Source organism: Coregonus clupeaformis, unplaced genomic scaffold, assembly GCF_020615455.1.
Source record: "Coregonus clupeaformis isolate EN_2021a unplaced genomic scaffold, ASM2061545v1 scaf0575, whole genome shotgun sequence".
Lineage (NCBI taxonomy): Eukaryota > Metazoa > Chordata > Actinopteri > Salmoniformes > Salmonidae > Coregonus > Coregonus clupeaformis.
Genome location: NW_025534030.1, coordinates 222,034 through 230,078, shown reverse-complemented (window position 1 = coordinate 230,078; position 8,045 = coordinate 222,034). Strand labels below are relative to the sequence as shown.

The 8,045-nt window shown below is 38.4% G+C and overlaps 2 long non-coding RNA genes across 2 annotated transcripts; both read right to left on the bottom strand.

Annotated features, from left to right (window-relative positions):
* Window positions 1-310: 310 nt before the first annotated feature.
* Window positions 311-2,175, bottom strand: LOC123485110. Its single transcript, XR_006658868.1, has 3 exons — window positions 2,128-2,175; window positions 1,864-1,917; window positions 311-348 (listed from the first exon to the last, which is right to left on the bottom strand). It is a non-coding gene; the product is annotated as an uncharacterized LOC123485110 (long non-coding RNA).
* A 1,409-nt stretch (window positions 2,176-3,584) lies between these two features.
* LOC123485111 lies at window positions 3,585-8,030 on the bottom strand. Its single transcript, XR_006658869.1, has 3 exons — window positions 7,962-8,030; window positions 7,775-7,840; window positions 3,585-3,598 (listed from the first exon to the last, which is right to left on the bottom strand). It is a non-coding gene; the product is annotated as an uncharacterized LOC123485111 (long non-coding RNA).
* Between the last annotated feature and the right edge of the window lie 15 nt (window positions 8,031-8,045).

Sequence of the window (8,045 nt, the reverse complement as noted above, 5' to 3'; positions counted from 1 at the left end):
TCACTGGAGGGAAAGCAGGAAATCCCTTGTATATACCTAGCCATCACCATGTCTCCCAAGACATCTCAAGACAAAAGGTGATGGCTTGGTATGTAAAGGCTGCTGAGGAAAGCTCAATCATAGATAGTAGTGGGTATCATTCATCACAAGCCTGGTTGATTGCTTGATTGAATGATTGATTCATTGTTTGTTTGTTTGATTGATTGCTAAGTTAACAGGAGGGAGGGACAGCGAGAATCCCAATATAGACCTGCACCGAAATAGTTCTTCCCAAGACAGAGCAACTAACAATAACTTTTTTGACTTTACATGGACCCAAGGCATCAGACAGGTCAAAACCCATCCCATCTATGAAGGGAAAATATAACAGAAAACATATGGATTCTATGATTGTATAATTTACAGTCGCAGACATCTCCCATCTTGAGGTCAATACTAGGTTTGCTTTAGGTATGATCAGAACCAGGGCCTAAAAGTAACTGTTTGGTCTGCAGCCACTGTGGCAGGTAGATGAAAAAAATCTACCAGCCACTCAGATGTTTTACCAGCCAAAACATTTTACATTAAAACAATTTAAAAATTAAACGGATGACCATGCTTTGTAATGTTTTTTAAAACAAGAAAATGTATTTGTAAGAGGTAATGTGTTATATTTGTGGAGACTCTTATCTCCTCACTAACTTTACATCAGTTGTCAGAGCACCTTACCGATCACTGCACCTGTACACAACCCATCTGAAATTAGCCCACCCAACTACCTCATCCCCATATTGTTATTTATTTTGCTCATTTGCACCCCAGCATTTCTATTTGCACATCATCTCTTGCACATCTATCATTCCAGTGTTAATACTAATTGTAATTATTTTGCACTATGGCCTATTTATTTCCTTACCTCCATAACTTAAGTTACATGTGCAATACACTGAATATGTATTTTCTGGGTTGTATTTTTGACTTTATGTTATGTTTTACCCCATATGTAACTCTGTGTTGTTGTTTTTATCGCACTGCTTTGCTTTTTTATCTTGGCCAGGTCGCAGTTGTAAATGAGAACTTGTTCTCAACTGGCTTACCTGGTTAAATAAAGGTGAAATAAATAAAATAAAATAAAATATTGCTCAATTTCATTCAATTTTAACCAAAATATTAGATGAGACAAAATATTCAGCTGCCCCTTTAAGGAAGGTTACCTTTGGTAACAGGGCCACTCCAGTTGTGTCATGTGTGTCTGTGTGTGTGAGATTTGGGATCTGACTAGGGCTATCAGTTGAAGTAGCAGCCTCAAACTAAAAGTTGAAAAACAACTGAGCTTGTGAACAAACAAATGGAAGAAATAAAGAAACACGAGGACAACATCTCACTTTGTAGCCTTTCATAAATTAGACCAACTTTTTATGCCTGTGCGCAGCACCTCCAAAATTGAATTCATTAGCACTTCACCTGAGTGCACAGCGCCCTGCCAGGCAGTGTTACTGCGTGAGGTGGGATATAGGATTCGTACTCTTTCTGCGATTAGCAGCTATGAAACAAAACAGCAGAAATATTTGAAACAGCTACTGCAGCATTTTCTGGCAATAAATCACAACAATGTTCATACTTGACTTTGACTATTTCTATTCACAAATGTAATGCTCGCACTGTAGAGACCTTGCAAATTGAACACCGTGGCTGGTGAAATAGACATTCTTCCCCCAATACTTCAAATCTACCCGCATTTGACAGGGTGTTAACTTTATGCACTGACTGTGAACGCCTTACTGTACCAATAATCTGATAGCCAGATTCCTGATTCCAAATAGTATGGATGCTGTAATTACAAGTGATGAGTGTTACTTCAGCTGGTTGAGTTAATTTACTTACCTCCAGCTGGTTTTTTTGGGATCTACAGGTGCGGGAGGAGGGGCAGGTTTGGGACTGGAAAGTACATCAAGTATATCAACTATAAGAGCATTGTATTCCACATTGGGCAAATAATTGGACAACATATTTAGTTAAGAACACATTAAATAAACACATTGATGTATCCAGAAGATCTAAATCATCTGAGAGAACAGAAAGAAAAGCTTAGTTGAAATGCATGTAGCTTCACATTTATTTAACATTTGTCAGCTATAGATGCCTTACCAGTTCCACCTTCTTTAGGAGGGATCCCAGCTGGTTTCCTCAGGCTCTAAGGGGAGAAAAGGTGAATCAAGGAAGATGGATTAAAAGCCTAAACTTTAAAACTATAATTCCCAGGCTTTTCACCTTTGAGTCTACTACTTTAAAGCCAGGAAAGGGAAAAATTATTCTGCTATATAGCAGAATAGAATAAGGTGATCCAGGTTGCGATTTGCTGAAAGTTGTGACTGGTTGAATATAACTGAATACAACAACAGTATAACTATACAATTTGATGCAGTTATAAATGTATCACCCAAATCGCAAACTGGGCTAAACTCTTAAAGCAAATCAGTGAAAAATAAACCAGAGACAAGGAATGATCCAATTCATTATCCCAGCACCAATGAGCTGATGAGAGACTTAACACAGCTACCTGTTGATTGAGAAGAGTAACCAAATGTAAGTCTGATATATAGAAAGGTAAAGAGAAACCCAAAGACATCAGCTAAGACAAAGAGGGACCCATCAACATCTATTCATGTGTCATTTTACCTTCTGGACCAAGAGCATCTAATAGATCAAATCCACCTCTGGAGATGAAGTAATGTAATGACATGTATTTATGCTTAGTACATTATTATAACACTTTGCCTAACACAGAAGAATCTGTCATGTAGAGGGGTAATTGAAGAAGTGTGACAATATGGGGATGGAAAGATAACACAGAGAAGGTTGAATTCTCAGACACATGGGAAGGAAATCCTAATATTCAGTTGGTGTGATTCCTTCGGGGCCTGGGCTAGCCTACAGTCACATTCCCAGCTCATATTCTGTTTCCTTTTAAAGTGGTTATTGATGTGGTTCATGTTGAGTCATGGAGTTGGGACTTATGAGTTGTCTATGTTCCCTTGCTAGTGGCTTCGCTGACTTCCACAGTGTTATATTATGACTGGTTTCTACCTGACTGGGATCCTTTGCAGGTTGCTTTGGCTGTTTTGGAATAGTAGTTGGTATAGGGTCATCTAAAACAAAGAGAGTTTTTTTGGCCTTTCATAAAATCATTAATCACATTTAATCTATAAGGCTGAAAATGTCACATTATATTAACAACAAAAACAGTATTATAATAACAGGATCATCATGTGTTACGACTATTAAAACTAAAATTGTCATTTCTAATCATATATAAAAGATTTTCAGAAGGCCTACATTATATTTGGACATGAAGTCCTGTTTAATAATAACAAATTAACCAATTTGCAATAAGTGCAAATTGCATTCAATTGATCAGAGCTTCAGACAGCGCTGTGAGCAAGCGCTGACAAAATAGGCAGAGGAGGAAGACGTACCACCTGAATATGAGGAACAGCCATTACAGCACCTGTTTCATCAGTATGAACTACATCTACAGTAGGCTTATCTAGCAACAGACATAAAAAAAAAAAAAGATAAAGAAACTTACCTAAACTAAGGGCACTAGAAAGATCAAAGTCTGTGGTACAAAGATGAATTATTATTGGTCAGCCACAATGTCCAAGACAATACAACACACCCACAACAATAGCTGTCAACCCATCTTAATTAGCACCACCTGTACTCAACTTTAACTGTGTGCTAAAAAAAGTTCAATGGAACCACCAGTTGCTATGTGTGTGACTTTGATATTGTGATAGTGTTTGTGCTACTTGACAGCAGGTAAGTACATCCTGTATTGGTTGCTCTGGTGAGGTTTTGTTATGAGGGAACTGGTCTTGCCTGGCATGCAGTCTGGTGCCACTGCAGACAGTTGGGTGTTTGAAGGTTTGAATGACTCATAGCTGAAAACCGGAGAGCTGTCTCCTAGAACACTCTACTTTCTTACTTCCCCTTTTAAAGGTTAAATGCTGGGAATTAACTGCTAAGACTGAACTAGCACACTAACTAATTAACTAATTACCTAATTATTCAACCCACTTAAAATAGAGGCCTCCCAGTTTGAATACATTTGCTTACCGCGCCTGAACCTTTGATCAAAGCAAGAATAAGGTCTCAAGTGAAACTGAGCAGAAAACTCAGATAGCTGCTTATTACACTGTAAAACCAAGTGTTTAGGATCTGAACACATAACTAAACTAACACTTTTCTGAAAAACGCTTTAACACGCTGTACCAAGGCATTTAGACTTTCAATGAAAACACGTCACAGTGTTTAGATTGTGAATACCAGAACATGTTTATTCTTGTAACACTTTTTAAAACACATGAATACGCTTATTCAGCACAAGGCGTTTAGGTTTAAACATCAAAATACTGGGGTGTAATGGAAAATGTATGCACTCACTAACTGTAAGTCGCTTCTGGATCAGAGCGTCTACAAATGACTAAATGTAAATGTCAAATGTGTTGTTTTAACACTAGGGAGTAAAGCTGTATTTGCATATTTCCCAGCATGCCTTTCGAGTGAATGTGAGAAATGCCCACCCATGACTGTGTTTGTTAGTGACAGAGACATAGTTGTTGCAATCATTTCTAATCCTGAAACCTTCACTTGATTGCCTAAATTAATGCGTTTCAATTACAATTCAACCCTTTATGACCACATATTATACATTGAGTGTATTAAAACATTAGGAACACCTGCTCTTTCCATGACAGATTGGTTCAGGTGACCAGGTGAAAACTATGATCCCTTTCTTTTTTATTGATGCTCTACATATTCAATCCACTTCAATCAGTGTAGATGAAGGGGAGGAGAACTGTTAAAGAAGGGTTTTTAAGCCTTGAAACAATTGAGACATGGATTATGGTATGTGTGCCATTCAGAGGGTGAAATGGCAAGACAAAATATTAAAGTGCCTTTGAACGGGTATGGTAGTAGGTGAACTGCAACGCTGCTGGGTTTTTGACACGCAACAGTTTCCCCGTGTGTATCAAGAATGGTCCACCACCTAAAGGACATCCAGTCAACTTGACACAACTGTGGAAGCATTCGAGTCAACATGGGCCAGCATTCCTGTGAAATGCTTGGAGATCTTGTAGACTCCATGTCCCAACAAATTGAGGCTGTTCTGAGGCAAAGGGGGTCCAACTCAATAGTACGAAGGGTGCTCCTAATGTTTTGTACACTCAGTGTACATTTCATAAGACCTTTAGTTAATTCCAGTTATCTTCAACATTGTAGTCTGAAAATCTTGGCTTATGTGCCACATCAGACCTGCAAGGCACAATACGCTGGTTTGTAATGTGATTAGTAATTCCTATCAGAATCCAGCCAGAGGGAGGATATCCAAGAATTTGAATATTTTATCACCCACAACCTGCACTCAGAATGACTGCTACGGTGAAGGACTTCATAAACAAGACAACCTAAACCAGTGGTTCCCAACCAGGGGTACTAGGACCTACTTGGCCTATCCACAGGGGGTTACTTGAGAAGACTCATGAGACCATCGGCTCACTGGGTAAAATACTCTTGAGGGCTAATCAGGGCTACTCCTGGCAGAGCAAATTTGCTGGGATGGTACAGTAACCAAAAAATTACTGAGAACCACTGACCTAAACCATCTAAAATAGAACAACCATCTCAGTAACGGGTGAATAAATCCAACCCCCCCACAGATTGGATTAGTTATTTTTTTTATTAAGTTATTTATCTTTGTATAGTATAACAAAAATCAATGTGTGTATGAGGAAACAGATTTTAAACAAACTATTCTAAAAATCAACCTGCAACAAAGCATGCTGGTAAATATGATAATGAGGCCCTTCCCATGTCTTTTTCTTACTCAGAGCAAGTTAACAGAAATGAACTCAACACAGTCAAGTAACAACAACACCACGTGATTGAAAAGATTTCTTGAATCAAATGTCCTGTCCAGTATGGTGTGAAAGACATTCCTAACACTGATCTGAATAAAAGGCATGGAAAGACACATCAATTTCTAATTACTAAATGCACTCTAAACAGGATGATGGGAAAGTAAACAGTAGTGTTTAAAATCAGAAGACTTAAGAGATTGATGCGTTCTCCTGGTTAAACCGACTGGGCTGACTATCATGTTTAATCTTGCATTCTAAATGCCTTTGTTTAAGATGAGAAACCTTATTCGCTAATCTAAATGCCTAATGTTTAAGTTGTAAACACTGACATTTAGGTTATAAACGTGTCAAGGTTTTACAGTGTACTTTCAGAAGAAAGACCAACAAACTATTAACTGTATCAACTAAGTAAATATAACCCACTTACTAATTATTTTCACTGTGTACTGGGCACTTGAGGCAATGATGGGGTTAGTATAAAACAGTCTTTCATCAGTTCAGTCTGGCTTTTAAATCTAGGCATCACATGTCATCATGACAGCGTGCCCATCTGGGTAGGGGTTTAGCTGCATGCCTGTCTCAAAACAGGAAGCCAAGCGACACAGCCAGTCACAGGACTGGAAATATATTTAGAATGTTATGTTTATTGGGTGTTGAGTATAACTCACAGAGGAGCTATAAGGCTAAAAAGTGTTTCAAAGTCCAATATCTTGGCCTACATATGTATGATCTTAATTTGAGCCGTTTTCTACAGCAGGAAAATAATCCTGCAGCAACAGGAAATTTGAATTATTATGTGGATTATCATTAATGGATATTTTTGTAGGGCTTTATACATTTTTTCGTAAAGGAAAATAAAGTCTGAAATTTCAAAGTGGAAATTACAAACTTCAGAATACTTTTTTAAACCCAATACACTACAAGTTTAACATTTCCTGCATTGCAGTTGAGGTTTGCAAGGCTTATTGGAGCTACTTTTTATCTGTATTATTTTTCAACTGACACACAACTACAGAGAGCCTACAAAGAAAATAAGGTTGGCAGAGGGGGCCTTGGCTTGAAAGTGTCTTTAAAGAAGAAAAACTTCTGGAAGCGAGAAGAGTTGTTAGTATGCAGTACAGGGAACTGTGTTCTGCAAACCACCTTACCTTTCAGCAACAATTAAATCCTGCTAGAAAACAAAACACTCTCTCTGTGCCTTTCACACTTGCTTTTCAAAGTTGTGCCCAGTTGTGCCAGTTAGCATTGCATGCACATGCCCTTCCCTATGAGCCAAAGACACTACCCTGACTATAAAGGGCAGACTAGACACACCCTTGAGTCATATACTACCACACTAAGATGAGTCAGAACTCTTCTGAGAGCTGTGATTATAAACTGTACAAGAAGTACACACGCGTTGTAGTAGCCTACACGTTTGTAACAGTGTTATACTGCCTTGCTGTTACGGTAACCGCATGTCATTCTCAGCTGTGCAACTAAAAACTGCACGGATGAGTGTATGGGAAACAAATGCATGCAACAGGCACGTGCCCTAACCCAAATAGACATAGCACATAACATGGGGGGAGGGGGCGCTGACATGGGAGTTTCCTGTCTATTTTCTTGTCTAAATCTATAAAACGTATTACTACTACTTCTAGGCCAATCTTGTGTGTACTCTTGTCCAAAGGATAGGCCTAAGCTAGACGTAAGAATCCTTTAAATAGGCCTACGTTAACATCAACATAACAACAACAAAAACAACAAAGTAAACAACAACAATAGTCCTTGATCGTTATTATCATCATATTATTATCATTATCATAATAGCTATTCATAATATCTAATAATGGGTTAGTTATGTATCTTGAGGGAAAAAAACCTTTTACCTTGTGTTTTCGTCCCTATAGCCAGAGTTACAAGCAAGGCAATCCATAAGCAAGATTTCATGTCTGCTGAATAGGAAAAACAGTTTTCCTGAATTATCCGATGCTGGATCGATATGGCTATTTTGTCAAAATAAACGGTAACTTTAGGGTGTTCAATGTGCGGTGCTGTCCTGTCCTTCTTGCCTACCAGAACTCGAGTGTTCTCCAGTTACAAATTGGCAGTCAACTTTCCAACACGAATGAAAGAGCAGTCAGGTGGGTGTGGTGTGGT